The following is a 14,291-nucleotide window of genomic DNA, read 5'->3' as shown; positions in this document are numbered from 1 at the left end:
CCTGACATAGAGAGATCGAATCCCCCGCTTGGGAGTTCACAGGTCTGTAGAATTGATGATGCGTTTCGAGCATGGAAAGCCGAGTGGGGCTTGGTGGACTTGTGGCGTTGCCTCTACCCGCACACCAGAGAGTATTCCTTCTTTTCAAACATGCATGACTTACATATCCGATTAGACACATTTCTCTGTACCCCAGAGACACATGACCAGGTTCGGGAAGTGGACTACCTATGGAGGATGATATCTGACCACAATCCTGTCCTTCTTCAGCTGACCTGGGTGAGAACCAAGCCACGTATACAGACTTGGCGGCTCAAGCCAGCATCACTAGAAGACCCAGTCTTCTGGGAACAGATAGGGGGGTCACATTAGACAATACTTTGCAGAGAATGAGGCCAGTGCGTCTTCTCCCCAGATCCCATAGATGCATTTAAAGTAGTGATACGAGGAAGTTGTATAGCAGAATCGGTAGGGATCCGGAGGACCCTACTAGGGGAAGTCATGGCTGCGGAGAGTGAGTTCCGAACACTTAAAAAATGGCAGCCGGGTCACCCTGAGCTGCAAAGGGAGATGAGTGGGGCAAGGCAGAGAGTAGCAGAAAACTATATGATAAGAGTGCATGCCGAAGGGGTCAAAACGGGCACACTTCTGGCTTAGCTGGCTAATCCTTTGAAGAGGGGGACGCCCATTATGGAAATGAATACCTTAACAGGGCAGAGGGTATTCCGGAAATTTGGCTTGCTATCAGGACTACTGGTGAATTGGCAAAAATCACAACTATACCCACTGTCAGCAAACAATGACCCACCAGAGGACATAGGACATTTTCCCTGGGAACCTAGGTGCATGACCTACCTGGGAGTCAAAATCTATCACAATAGGGCTGATCTTCTAGAGGGTAACGTAGGCAAAGTCACTAGAGCGCTGAAAACTAGTCTGGACTTTTGGAAGACACTTCGTTTAATGGTGGCAGGGAGAATAGCACTCCTCAAGATGATGGCCCTGCCGAGACTCCTATACTACTTTGCGGTCCTGCCTCTTTGGACCCAACTGCAGTTTCAGGGAGCTAGACTTCCTGATCACTGCGTTCATTTGGGGACCTGGAAGGCGCCGAGTGGCCCTCGCCACCATGAAAAGACCAAGGACGGAGGGGGGACTGGCAGTCCCAGACTATGAGGCGTACTATTTTGCGGCTCAGCTACAATGGCTGACCCAATAGATAGCGGTGTGCAGACTGGTGAATAGTAATTTGGCTTCAACTGTCCCACATCTTCATCAATTGGTGGAAACGCTATTAAAGTTCATCCGACCCACCCACATAGAAACCCCTGAGGTCCAAGTCATACACAAATGCTGGAAGAGATGTCTCCAAAAACTGATACGAGTATACCTTACTCTCCTGACATGCCAATGGCTTGGCTGCTACGGGTGCCCTACCATTTATATTGGGGGGGGTCACATCCTGGTTAGACACAGGGGCTACACGGCTGGGGGACTTGTACAGAGATGGCGAGCTTCTCCCCTTTGAGGTGTTCCAGCAGGATTATGACCTCCCACAAGGCCACATCCTGCTACATCATTCTATTACCCTCACCATCCAAAAGCATTGGCACATGGGGCGAATGGAACTGCGGCCTCATAGCAGCAGCATCTCCATAGTAACGTCAGAAGGTACCTTCACTGCAGTAACCTGTCTATTCAGGGCTATCCAAGTGGGAGCATTGAGCTCCCTGGAGGCTCTGCAAACAAAGTGGGAGATGGAGTTGGGGATCCTAATACCAGAGAAGTCCTGGGGACAGATATTAGAGAGAGCGCCAAAGTTATCTACAAACACCTGATTTAAACCAATACACTTCTACATACTACATAGGGCCTACCTCACCCCTAGGCAGCTCCGTGAACACTTTCAAGTAGTAGATGCTAAGTGCCGACCAAGCTTTGGAGCGCTTGGTGGAGGACCTGAGGGATAAGGATCGGTTGACCCTAAGTGACCCCACAGGGACCCTGCCAGTTGCCGCCAGCCAGGGGTAGAATCCCCCACCGGAAGCAAGAAATAAATAGCTTGCTAGAAAAGCTAAATCAGTAAGTCTGCCGACCTAGTACTCGCCTAGAACACCTAAAGATAAATACACACACACACTTACTGATCGCACTCGAGAAAGATACAGGTCAGATAAGGGGCAGCAGCACAGGGTTGGAGGGGAAGGTGACGGGGGATTTGGTACAAGCTGCTTAGAAGCACTCTATATATGTATGTATGTCGATATACTGAAAGTACCAATAAAATCTGTTTACAAACAAAAAAGAGGACATGCAAGTGGTAGGCTCACTAACTGGGGGAAGCTGGCCCAGAAGCTGAGTTCACCAGTGAAGCTCATAATAGAAATCTTTTTTTTTGATTCCTCAAAAGGATTTAGCAGTTTTAAACTTTAAAATAAGAAGTGACATTGACAGCCAATAGGTGAAGGTTACTACATAGCACAAAACAAAAAGCATTATATGCCTTTTCATACTATATGCCACCTAAATCTAATGGCCCTCCATATAATTCTCAATGTACATCGTTATTGTTAATATATATTGGTAATTTAACACAGGGTACTTACTTTTATCCATTATAGAATCAATTTAAAAGTAGAAAAGAAGTCAATAAAAATGTTAACTTGTGGCTGGCCTTTCTTAGGTTCTCCAAGAACATTGTATGCTTATTTGCATGTAAAGGAAAATTTCTGACATTGCTAAATGGTGTTCATTGTTCACTAATCAACAAATAGTTGTGAAATTAAGAGTAAAGCTTAATGCTTCTAACCAATATAAAACCAAAACAGAGAAAGGCTATTAAAATAATGAATAAGTCCTCCTCAAATCACTAGGGCCAGTTTAATCCTGTTAGTGCCTATGAAGTAATCTGATAGTTATCTTTAAATCATCTTCAAATCATCAGAAACAACTCATCTTGAGAAGTAATCAAGTGCTCATCCTCTTATCATCAGGAACAATCACATCTTGTGGAGTCATCAGATATGCATTCTTAAATCATCCTGAAGTCATCAAGCAAAGTTACACCTTGTGAAGTCATCAGATACTCATTTTCAAGTCATCCACAAATCATCAGGCTCATGTTTTCAAACTCTGCTGATGACTTCAAGAGCTTGATGATGTCTGATGATGTGAAAATGACTTCTACAGTAGTTGGATGATCATCCAATGACTCTGGAATGGCTTCTAAAGTAATCCTGTTTGACCTGGGTTAAGCTGCTCCATGCCCTGTATCCCTTTTCACACCACTATTACTAACCCCCCGGAACTGTAAAGCACCACTATACAGCTCTGTGCCAATATGCAGAAAGTGAATGCACATTCTTAGTTTATAAACTTTCTCAGTACAATGCAACACTCACATGTTCCCTCTCTCACTGTAAGAGAAATTCTGGATATATCTCCTATCTAGTTTGTTCTTTCCTGGGTGTTTCCTCATTGCCTCTGCCAACTACTTCCCCTGTAGCAGGAAACCAGACAAGATAAACATATATATTTTTTTCATTTCCAGGCTTCCTTATTTTAATGGGAATACAAAGATCAAAGAGTGACTAAAGTTCAAAAGTTTATGCATTAATTCATAATGTATTGTTTCTGGCTAGGTACACCCTTTACAATAAAGTACATTCACAAATCTACAAACTGCTTGGTATGTGAAACCATCCCTTTGACACACAGCAGTAGCTTAGACACTGTCAAACTAATAAAAGAAAACAGCTGTTTTTCCTGACAAACAACCTCATTTAAAGGTTGGTAGATGGGGTACTTTGCCACTAATGTGGCTGAGTAACCAGTTCACTGACCTCATTATAGTGTCCTGCTGGACACGTTCTAGTGTTTGGCCAGCCTCTCTGCTGAGGGCTGGCCTCCCACATACACCCCACTCCCACCCAACACAGGCGGCACCGGTCCTGTGACCCTGCCAATAAAAAGGGCCAGGCGCACGTGCCCAAGCCAGTTCCAGATACCAAGAAACTGTGTCCGTGTTGCCTCTCTCTTAGTAGCATGGGGGCCTAGGGCCCCAACACTACATTGGCGACGAGGGTGGGATCCCACGTGGCAAGGAGCATCTTCTGCGATGTGCTGGGGGGAGTAGAAGGCCGTCGCAGTCCCAGCCCTGCCAGCGCACGACCTGGGGGCTATCCTGCCGCCCTTCTACACAAAAGTGGCGGCGCCATGACGACCGCACCCCCATGAGCGGTGTGCCAACAAACAAAAAAACAGTACGCGAACAGCGCGCCCGCAGAACTGCCAGTACGGCTGAGGTCGCCATAATTAAGGTGCGAGGTGAGAAATCACCCCCTGTCCTGCAACGCGGGCCGCAGCGTGTGGGAAGGCTGCTGCGGCCACATCGAGGGAGACTCGACGGTGCTTTCATGCACCGGAAAACAAAGAAAATGCCCAGGGCCGCCCCCCCTCTTAAAGATAGTGCCAATAGCGCGCTACCTGCAGCGTGCATGAAAGAAGCTGCGGCCGCGAGAGAAGTACCTGGTGCGATCGGGCACCAGGAATAAAGAAAACAACCGGGCGCCGTTTTCCCCTTTTCATTTTAGTTCATGGTGCTGTCAAGCACCAAGAGAAAATGCCAAGAGTTTCCCGCTTTTAAAGGATAATAATGCCAGAAGAGAGCGTGCCAGCAGTGTGCACGAAAGAGGGGGCAAATGGTGCTGTCACGCACCGAGAGGTGAGAAGAAAAAGTGCAGCGGGGGAGGCCCTGCCCCCACCTTCAAGGAGGTGAACAATACTGAAACAAGACTGCCGCGTGGTCAGGGGCTTCCACACACCACAAAACACAGATGAAAATATGCCCGGGGCCGCCCCCCCTTCCCTGCAGCACTGTGATGGTGCTCGGAGGCACCAGGAAAAAAAGACACCCCCGGCAGCGTAAGTGAAGCTCATGCGCAGGAGAGCAAATGGTGCTGTTTGAGCACCGAACAAGATGTGCCCAGGGCTGCCCCCACCCCAAAAATGCTGGCAAAATGGCCCGCAGCACAAAGGAAGGCTGCCGCGGCCAAAACGAAACCGAAAGTACACCGGTGCACACACGCACCGAAAACTTGAAACACAAGTGGCATGACACGCACCGGAAGTAATTTCAAACAACAGGGTGCAGACATGCACCAAAGCACCAGGTGCCCAGGGCCGCACCCCCACCTCCAAGAAATGAATAAAGAAGTGAGGTGCTTACACGCACCCACAGAGAACAGTGCCCGGAGCCCCCAAACACCCCACTGAAAACTTCGTAGTGTCTGACAGCCTCTTTCAACGAGGCTAAAAGAAGAAAAAAATAAATAAACCTTTTGGGAAAAAAAAGAAGACAGAAAATTGGAAAAGAAAGGAAAAGACACTTACCTGCAGCTTCTACAGCCCCCTCCAGAGCCCCCTCCAGCCTGGATCCTCTCCGTGTCTGTCTCCAACAAACGAGGCACAAGAGGAAGAAAGAGTGTCTTTCAAGCATGAAAGGGCACTACTGACATCCAGTGGCCAAAGGTGGCACTGCACCCTATTTCTGTTTTAACCCCTTAGCTGCTGGGCCTTTTCCCCCCCAGTGCTGAGCCCTTTTTTGGCTATTTGGGGTAGTTCGCGCTTAGGGCTTCATAACTTTTTGTCCACATAAGCTAACCACGCCAAATTTGCGTCCTTTTTTTCCAACATCCTAGGGATTCTAATGGTACCCAGAGTTTGTGGTTTACCCTGGAGGAGACCAAGAAAATAGCCAAAATACAGTGAAAATTTAGTTTTTTCCCAAAAAATGGGAAAAAAGGGCCGCCGAAGAAGGCTTGTGGTTTTTTCCCTGAAAATGCCATCAACAAAGGGTTTCTGGTGCTGAAATCACTATCTTCCCACCTTTCAGGAACGGGCAGACTTGAATCAGAAAACCACATTTTCCAACACAAATTTGGCATTTTACTGGGACATACCCCATTTTTACTATTTTTGGTGCTTTCAACCTCCTTCCAGTTAGTGACAGGAATGGGTGTGAAACCAATGCTGGATCCCGGAAAGCTAAACATTTCTGAAAACTAGACAAAATTCTGAATTCAGCAAGGGGTCATTTGTGTAGATCCTACAAGGTTTTCCTACAGAAAATAACAGCTGAAATAAAAAAATATTGAAATTGAGCTGAAAACAACAGCCATTTTTCTTTATGTTTTACTCTGTAACTTTTTCCTGCGATGTCAGATTTCTGAAAGCAATATACCGTTTTGTCTGCTGGACTCTTCTGGTTGCGGGGATATAAAGGGCTTATAGGTTCATCAAGAACCCTAGGTACCCAGAGCCAATAAATGAGGTGCACCCTGCAGTTGGTTTTCATTCTATACTGGGTATACAGCAATTCATTTGCTGAAATATGAGGAGTGAAAAAGAGGTATCAAGAAAACCTTTGCATTTCCAAAATGGGATCAAGATAAGGTTTTGAGGAGCAGTGGTTATTTGCACATCTTTGAATTCCGAGGTGCCCATACTAGCATGTGAATTGCAGGGCATTTCTCAAATAGACGTCTTTTTTACACACTCTCTTATATTTGGAAGGAAAAAATGTAGAGAAAGATAAGGGGCAATAATACTTGTTTTGCTATTCTATGTTCCCCCAAGTCTCCCGATAAAAATGATACCTCACTTGTGTGGGTAGGCCTAGCGCCCGCGACAGGAAATGCCCCAAAACACAACGTGGACACATCCCATTTTTTCACAAAATACAGAGCTGTTTTTTTGCAAAGTGCCTACCTGTAGATTATGGCCTCTAGCTCAGCCGGCACATAGGGAAACCTACCAAACCTGTACATTTTTGAAAACTAGAGACCTAGGGGAATCCAAGATGGGGTGACTCGCGGGGCTCTGACCAGGTTCTGTTACCCAGAATCCTTTGCAAACCTCAAAAAGTGGCTAAAAAAACAAGTTTTCCTCACATTTCGGTGACAGAAAGTTCTGGAATCTGAGAGGAGCCTCAAATTTCCTTCCACCCAGCGTCCCCCCAAGTCTCCCGATAAAAATGATACCTCACTTGTGTGGGTAGGCCTAGCGCCCGCGACAGGAAATGCCCCAAAACACAACGTGGACACATCACAGAAAACAGAGCTGTTTTTTGCAAAGTGCCTACCTGTAGATTTTGGCTTCTAGCTCAGCCGGCACCTAGGGAAACCTACCAAACCTGTACATTTTTGAAAACTAGAGACCTAGGGGAATCCAAGATGGGGTGACTCGCGGGGCTCTGACCAGGTTCTGTTACCCAGAATCCTTTGCAAACCTCAAAAAGTGGCTAAAAAAACAAGTTTTCCTCACATTTCGGTGACAGAAAGTTCTGGAATCGGAGAGGAGCCTCAAATTTCCTTACACCCAGCGTCCCCCCAAGTCTCCCGATAAAAATGATACCTCACTTGTGTGGGTAGGCCTAGCGGCCGCGACAGGAAATGCCCCAAAACACAACGTGGACACATCACAGAAAACAGAGCTGTTTTTTGCAAAGTGCCTACCTGTAGATTTTGGCCTCTAGCTCAGCCGGCACCTAGGGAAACCTACCAAACCTGTACATTTTTGAAAACTAGAGACCTAGGGGAATCCAAGATGGGGTGACTCGCGGGGCTCTGACCAGGTTCTGTTACCCAGAATCCTTTGCAAACCTCAAAAAGTGGCTAAAAAAACAAGTTTTCCTCACATTTCGGTGACAGAAAGTTCTAGAATCTGAGAGGAGCCTCAAATTTCCTTCCACCCAGCGTCCCCCCAAGTCAACCGATAAAAATGATACCTCACTTGTGTGGGTAGGCCTAGCGCCCGCGACAGGAAATGCCCCAAAACACAACGTGGACACATCACAGAAAACAGAGCTGTTTTTTGCAAAGTGCGTACCTGTAGATTTTGGCCTCTAGCTCAGCCGGCACCTAGGGAAACCTACCAAACCTGTACATTTTTGAAAACTAGAGACCTAGGGGAATCCAAGATGGGGTGACTCGCGGGGCTCTGACCAGGTTCTGTTACCCAGAATCCTTTGCAAACCTCAAAAAGTGGCTAAAAAAACAAGTTTTCCTCACATTTCGGTGACAGAACGTTCTGGAATCTGAGAGGAGCCTCAAATTTCCTTCCACCCAGCGTCCCCCCAAGTCTCCCGATAAAAATGATACCTCACTTGTGTGGGTAGGCCTAGCGCCCGCGACAGGAAATGCCCCAAAACACAACGTGGACACATCACAGAAAACAGAGCTGTTTTTTGCAAAGTGCCTACCTGTAGATTTTGGCCTCTAGCTCAGCCGGCACCTAGGGAAACCTACCAAACCTGTGCATTTCTGAAAACTAGAGACCTAGGGGAATCCAAGGAGGGGTGACTTGCGGGGCTCGGACCAGGTTCTGTTACCCAGAATCCTTTGCAAACCTCAAAAAGTGGCTAAAAAAACAAGTTTTCCTCACATTTCGGTGACAGAAAGTTCTGGAATCTGAGAGGAGCCACAAATTTCCTTCCACCCAGCGTTCCCCCAAGCCTCCCGATAAAAATGATACCTCACTTGTGTGGTTAGGCCTGGTGCCTGCGACAGGAATAGATCACACAACGGTCAATGTTGGTCCTTACGTGAGGCAGCTGTTGACCCTGGGGTGATCCATTCCTGACACAGACACTAGGTGTAGGCACTCAAGTGGGGTAGTGTTTTTATCAGGACAGGTGAGGAGTCACTGGGTGGTAGGAATATTGTGGATCCCAGCATATTCCTGTAGTTTGTGTGACAGAAATGCGAGAAAAATTGATTTTTTTTTCAACATTTCAGCTTTGCAGGCTATTCTGGGTAAGAAAACTTTGGGGAGCACAGCTGCGATCGGGGGCCAGAAACAGTTTGAGAAGGCCTCGTAAGAAAGGGGAGAGTCTCCCATTTCTTACGAGGCCTTTTCAAAGTGTTTCCTGGCCCCCCGATCGCAGCTGTGCTGCGATCGGGGGGCCAGGAAACCTGAAAGTGTTTCCTGGCCCCCGATCGCAGCACAGCTGCGACCGGGGGCCAGGAAACACTTTCAGGAAGGCCTCGTAAGAAAGGGGAGTGTCTCCCCTTTCTTACGAGGCCTTCCTCAAAGTGTTTCCTGGCCCCCGATCGCAGCTGTGCTGCGATCGTGGGCCAGGAAACACTTTCAGGAAGGCCTCGTAAGAAAGGGGAGACACTCCCCTTTCTTACGAGGCCTTCCCGAACGTGGGAAAGGCCGTTTTCCCCATCAAAGCAGGAAGCGGCCGCAAGGCTGCGTCCTGCTTTGATGGGGAAAACACCTTTGCAACGTCAGCGCGCCGCGAGGCGCGCTGACGTCACAAAGGGGCGGGTGGGGGGGCGGGGGGAGACACGGAAGTTTCCGTGTCTCCCGGGGGGGGTTTAAATAAAAAAAAAAAATTATTGATACCCTTCTTGGTGTCGGCCACTGGTCGTGACCCGCACCAGGGAGGGTGTGTGGGCGTCGGCCAGTGGCCGACGCCCGCAACGAAGAGGTTAAAGGAAAACAAGCTTGGATGAAGGCAGTTTACAGCAGCACCTTCAGAAAGTGACTGCTCCACAACAAGAGTGCGGCCGTGGACAGAAACGGCGCAGAAGACAGAAATGGCGAGGAAGAAGGAAGCGACGCGGACGACGCTGAAAAGGGAAGGAGAAGACTGCAGCTGTCCCAGCCAAGCTACAACGGCGAGAAATGGACGCAAGTGCCACGTGAGGCACGCGGAGAGCGCACATGGACTGCGCAGCCCCTGCCACCCGTCCGCCACCACCGCCGAAAGCACGCCACATGCCCCAGCAGTGATGGACATCACCCCAGGACAAGAAAGGGACATGACCGGCAATATCAAAGGACACCCAGAAAAAAGAGACTATGTCACGTGTGCAGAGAGCTGCACCAGAGAACGTGAAGACACGGAAAAACTCCCACAAAATTGGAGAGAGCACCTGAGAGCGTGGCGTAACGCATGGGACAAGAGGCCGTGCCAGCCGGCCTTTCTGCAACGCAAGATGGCCACAGTTGGCCCATCCTACAGGAGGTCATCAGAAGCGGCCAACCCTGCAAAGCACACCCAAGTTCAAGCAAAACCCAGCGCCAAGAAAGCACTGCCTTAAGGCGCAAGCACTGCGCCCTCAAGTGAAGAGGAGGCGGAAAAGAAAGTGACCCTCCGTCACTGCCCTGCAACGGGCCAAAGACTAACCAAGGAGTGTCCTCCCCCACACTGCCTCAAGACGGAGTCAGCAGCAACTCACAACAGGCAAGAGGAGAGTCGCACACCCTGAGTGGCACGACGCCACCACTGCAACACTGGGATGAGCCCCTAGTCCTTCAACAGGACAGGACCTTCGAAAGGTCCACACAAAAGGAAGACAAGTGGCTAGATGCCACAACAAAGGAGAAGAAAGCGTGGCGCAGCACCACGCTATGAAGAAGGAAGAAAGGAGATTGTGTGACATCATATGTCACACTGCAACACCTGACGACCACAGAAGAACAAGAACAGAAGATCAACAGGGTGGAGAGATGGAGGACTCCCACAACAAAGGAAGAGTGCACCCACAGACAAGACAGCCACTGGGGTGCGATGACGTCACTGGAGACAGCTCGACGGGAGTGCCAAATGTAAGACGCCATGTGCGAACCACGTACTTACCCCACACGTCAAAGGTGACCATCCAAGCCACCTGTCACCGGCTGCTTGAAGCAGATGGCACCACTGCTAGCTAGCATCTGCACATGAGCAAAAGAAAGACTGCACTCTCTGTGACGAAGTTACTCCAATCACCCTTACTCCAGCAACATCACTTGTCGTCCAGGTCTCCAAACGGCAAACATCATCATTGCCATGTGCATCACAGTATCCATCAAAGGAGCAGTTAAACAACCAGAATGGAGTCCTACACCTCTGCTTTAATGCTTTGAAGAACTAGTCAACCAATGACCAACTGCTCGCCCTATCGGTATCCTGCTCTCGGTGACAAGAGCAAGTCGTGACCCAGATCCATCTACCCCTGTAATTGCACGAGCGACTAGGCAGTGGCTCCTAGGAGGTTTTGCAGCTGCCCTATGTGGCACACAAGCAGCCCCAGCGCAGACCACAATCAGTCCCGTGACAACCCAGACAAGGGGCCTCTCAAGCTTGAGAGAGGACTGGACATTGCCCCACCGATCAAGTCAAAGAGACAAACAGGGCTGTGCAATGGAGACTCCCAACAGGTCACAGCACACCAAGACTGTCTTCAGTGAATTAATATGACACCAACTAGACACCCTCCTGGCAACGTGATAGACAATTGCCCTGAGACCGTCTGAAAGCCCGCATGCACCTGATCCATGTTGGCAAGCGCCCTGACCACAGAACAGTCACCCTTGTGGTTGCACAAATGATTTGACCATGGCTCCTGTCGGAGAGCCTGCAGTGGCCGGCAGATAGCTCACACGCAGCCCAGCACAGCCCATGCCAATCCTGTGGCAAACCCATCGAAAAGGCCTCGAGGAAGTTCCATAGTGAAGAGTCCACAAACGAGAGGTGGTCTGGAAGCAGCTCTGCCATCAGAGTGTCAGGATGTACAAAGGTTTCAGAGGAGGACTTCACGCCATCATAGATGTCATCCGTCTTCGAGGGATTGGCCTTCGTGAAGCCAGGATGTCTCGGCAAGCAGATTCACAGTGGACTCCACCAACGCTCTTGATGCACCCATCTCGAATGACGCACCCAATTCGAATGACGCACCCTATTCAAATGATATGCCCGATTCAAACAAATTGAACTGTAAACACCACCAGCCTCGCCACGAGTGCCCACAGGACCGAACCACAGTGCATCAGTGGACACAACCAACCATCTGACTGTCAGAGTCCAGACTTCTTCCACACAGTGTTCGTGCCCGGCTGTGACCGGTTAAATCATGAACTCGTGCAGAAGGATCCGTGTGTTCCCAGCTGCAGCTGCCCACTGCAATCCTGCGGCCTGCCTTCTCGAGGCCGAGAGACTGATGGTGGTGTTTTTGTTACTGTGTTTTTCTCTTGCAGGTTGGACTTTGTTTTTGTTCCTCAAAGTTTTGGAGGAATGTAGTGTCCTGCTGGACACGTTCTAGTGTTTGGCCAGCCTCTCTGCTGAGGGCTGGCCTCCCACATACACCCCACACCCACCCAACACAGGCGTCACCGGTCAGGTGACCCTGCCAATAAAAAGGGCTGGGCGCACGTGCCCAAGCCAGTTCCAGATACCAAGAAACTGTGTCCGTGTCGTCTCTCTCTTAGTAGCATGGGGGCCTAGGGCCCCAACACTACACTCATAATCCCTCTGCACTATTTAAAGTTGGGGGAATTGCCATGTTTCAGCCACCAGAGCCTCTGCTGGCTCGGCCAGCGAAATCATTTGACTGATGCCCGACTGACATTGGGTCGCCAGTCAAAGCCGCTCAGTCAACTGATGTAGCAAAACCTTTGGGGGTCCTCGTGATATGTTCTGTCTGGGGCACCGATGTTCGATCGCACTACCATCGGTCTGCTTTCAAGCACTTCATATGCTTTTGGTATCATTGCTTTACAGAATGGAGCTGTAGAGGCTCAAAAAAGAAGAAATGCTTCGTGACATGGAGATATCCCATGTCACAATTGTTTAAATATAAACTAGATCAAAAGATGAAAGTGAGTAAAAGTGGTGCCGTGGTGATATTAAAAATATAATTTTAAATGCACCATGTTACTGGTGATTCCACCTTTTTCAGTCCCAACTGTCCGAGCTTGCCTCTAATCTTTAGCTCTGATCCTTTTATAATATTTTCTGCTTTGAACATATGACCCAATCTGCCATTCTTCCAGCAGTTCTGTCCATCGACACCACATTTATGCCTCCCACTCCCTGTTACAACTGTCCTTTACCCCTTTCATTGTTATTGCTACCTTCCCTTGTTTTGTACTCTCACCCATTCTGGTCTCCTATATCTCCCTTTTCTCCTCCTAACTCCACTCTGTCTCCCAGTTTCATCCAATTCTCGGAGTTTCCCCTTCGCACTCATATTTATGTTTCTTGCTCTTATGGATCTGTTATGTTTCCACACATCTCAGTTACTTGTTTTTTTAAACTGTTGTTTTTTCCTCTCTTTTTTCTGAGTTTCCTTGCACCCCAAACTCTTGTTAGCGCACTCTAGCTATACCTTACACACACACACACTAAGGCCCATATTTATACTTTTTGACGCAAAAAAACTCTTAGCAAAGACAGGAGTCATGCCCCCTTGCCCACTGGCCATGCCCAGGGGACTTCTGTCATTGGGCATAGTGGCATGTAGGGGGGCACAAATCAGGCCCCCCTATGCCACAAAAATAAATAAAAAAAACACTTACCTGAACTTACCTTAATGTCCCTGGGATGGGTCCCTCCAGCCTTGGGTGTCCTCCTGGGGTGGGCAAGGGTGACAGGGGGTGTCCCTGGGGGCATGGGAGGGCACCTCTGGGCTCCTTCAGAGCCCACAGGTCCCTTAACGCCTGCCTTTTGCAGGCGCTAAAAAACGGCGCAAAAGCGGCCGTACGTCATTTTTTTTGACCCGCCCACTCCTGGGCGTGAATTTTGCCCGGGAGTATAAATCCGACGCACATGCCTCGGAGTCGATTTTTTAGACGGGAACGCCTACCTTGCATATAATTAACGCAAAGTAGGTGTCCACGCTAAAAAATGACGCTAACTCCATGGACTTTGGCGCTAGACGCGTCTAATGCCAAAGTATAAATATGGAGTTAGTTTTGAGTCGAAATTGCGTCAAAAAAAATGACGCAATTCCGGCGCAAACGGAGTATAAATATGCCCCTTATTCTCCATCCCTGATCCATACATGACCCTTGTAATTTGCTGTGTGATGGGCAAAACTACCTGAGAGCTAGGTATGACCTATATATGTACCCCAAGTTAAATTAAACAAATACAAATGTGTCTCCACTATCTGAAGGGCCAACTGCTTTGCCGACCTTCTCAGCTTAGCACCCAGTAAACCCCTATCAGAAACCACAAATCAATTTTTTTTTTAAACGAAATTTGTTAAGCCAAATGCAAGCAAAGCGTATCCCACAGAATATTTGATTAACATCTCAATAATCTCCTCTGAGGACACATTAACTAACTGATTTTCAGGAATGTACTGAAAATATTCCTCTTCGTTCAATGGTTCAGAGCGCAAAAAAGTGCTAATTAACCCCACTTACCATCAGCAAGTGACTGGGTACCACTGGTTTATACATTCATTGCTACTTCCAAAAATATGTTTACTTCTGAGACTGCTTCATCCTGCGCCCTA

Source organism: Pleurodeles waltl, chromosome 10 (genome assembly GCF_031143425.1).
Source record: "Pleurodeles waltl isolate 20211129_DDA chromosome 10, aPleWal1.hap1.20221129, whole genome shotgun sequence".
Taxonomy (NCBI): domain Eukaryota; kingdom Metazoa; phylum Chordata; class Amphibia; order Caudata; family Salamandridae; genus Pleurodeles; species Pleurodeles waltl.
The sequence above is the reverse complement of the archived record's forward strand: the minus strand, read 5'-3'. Positions refer to the sequence as shown.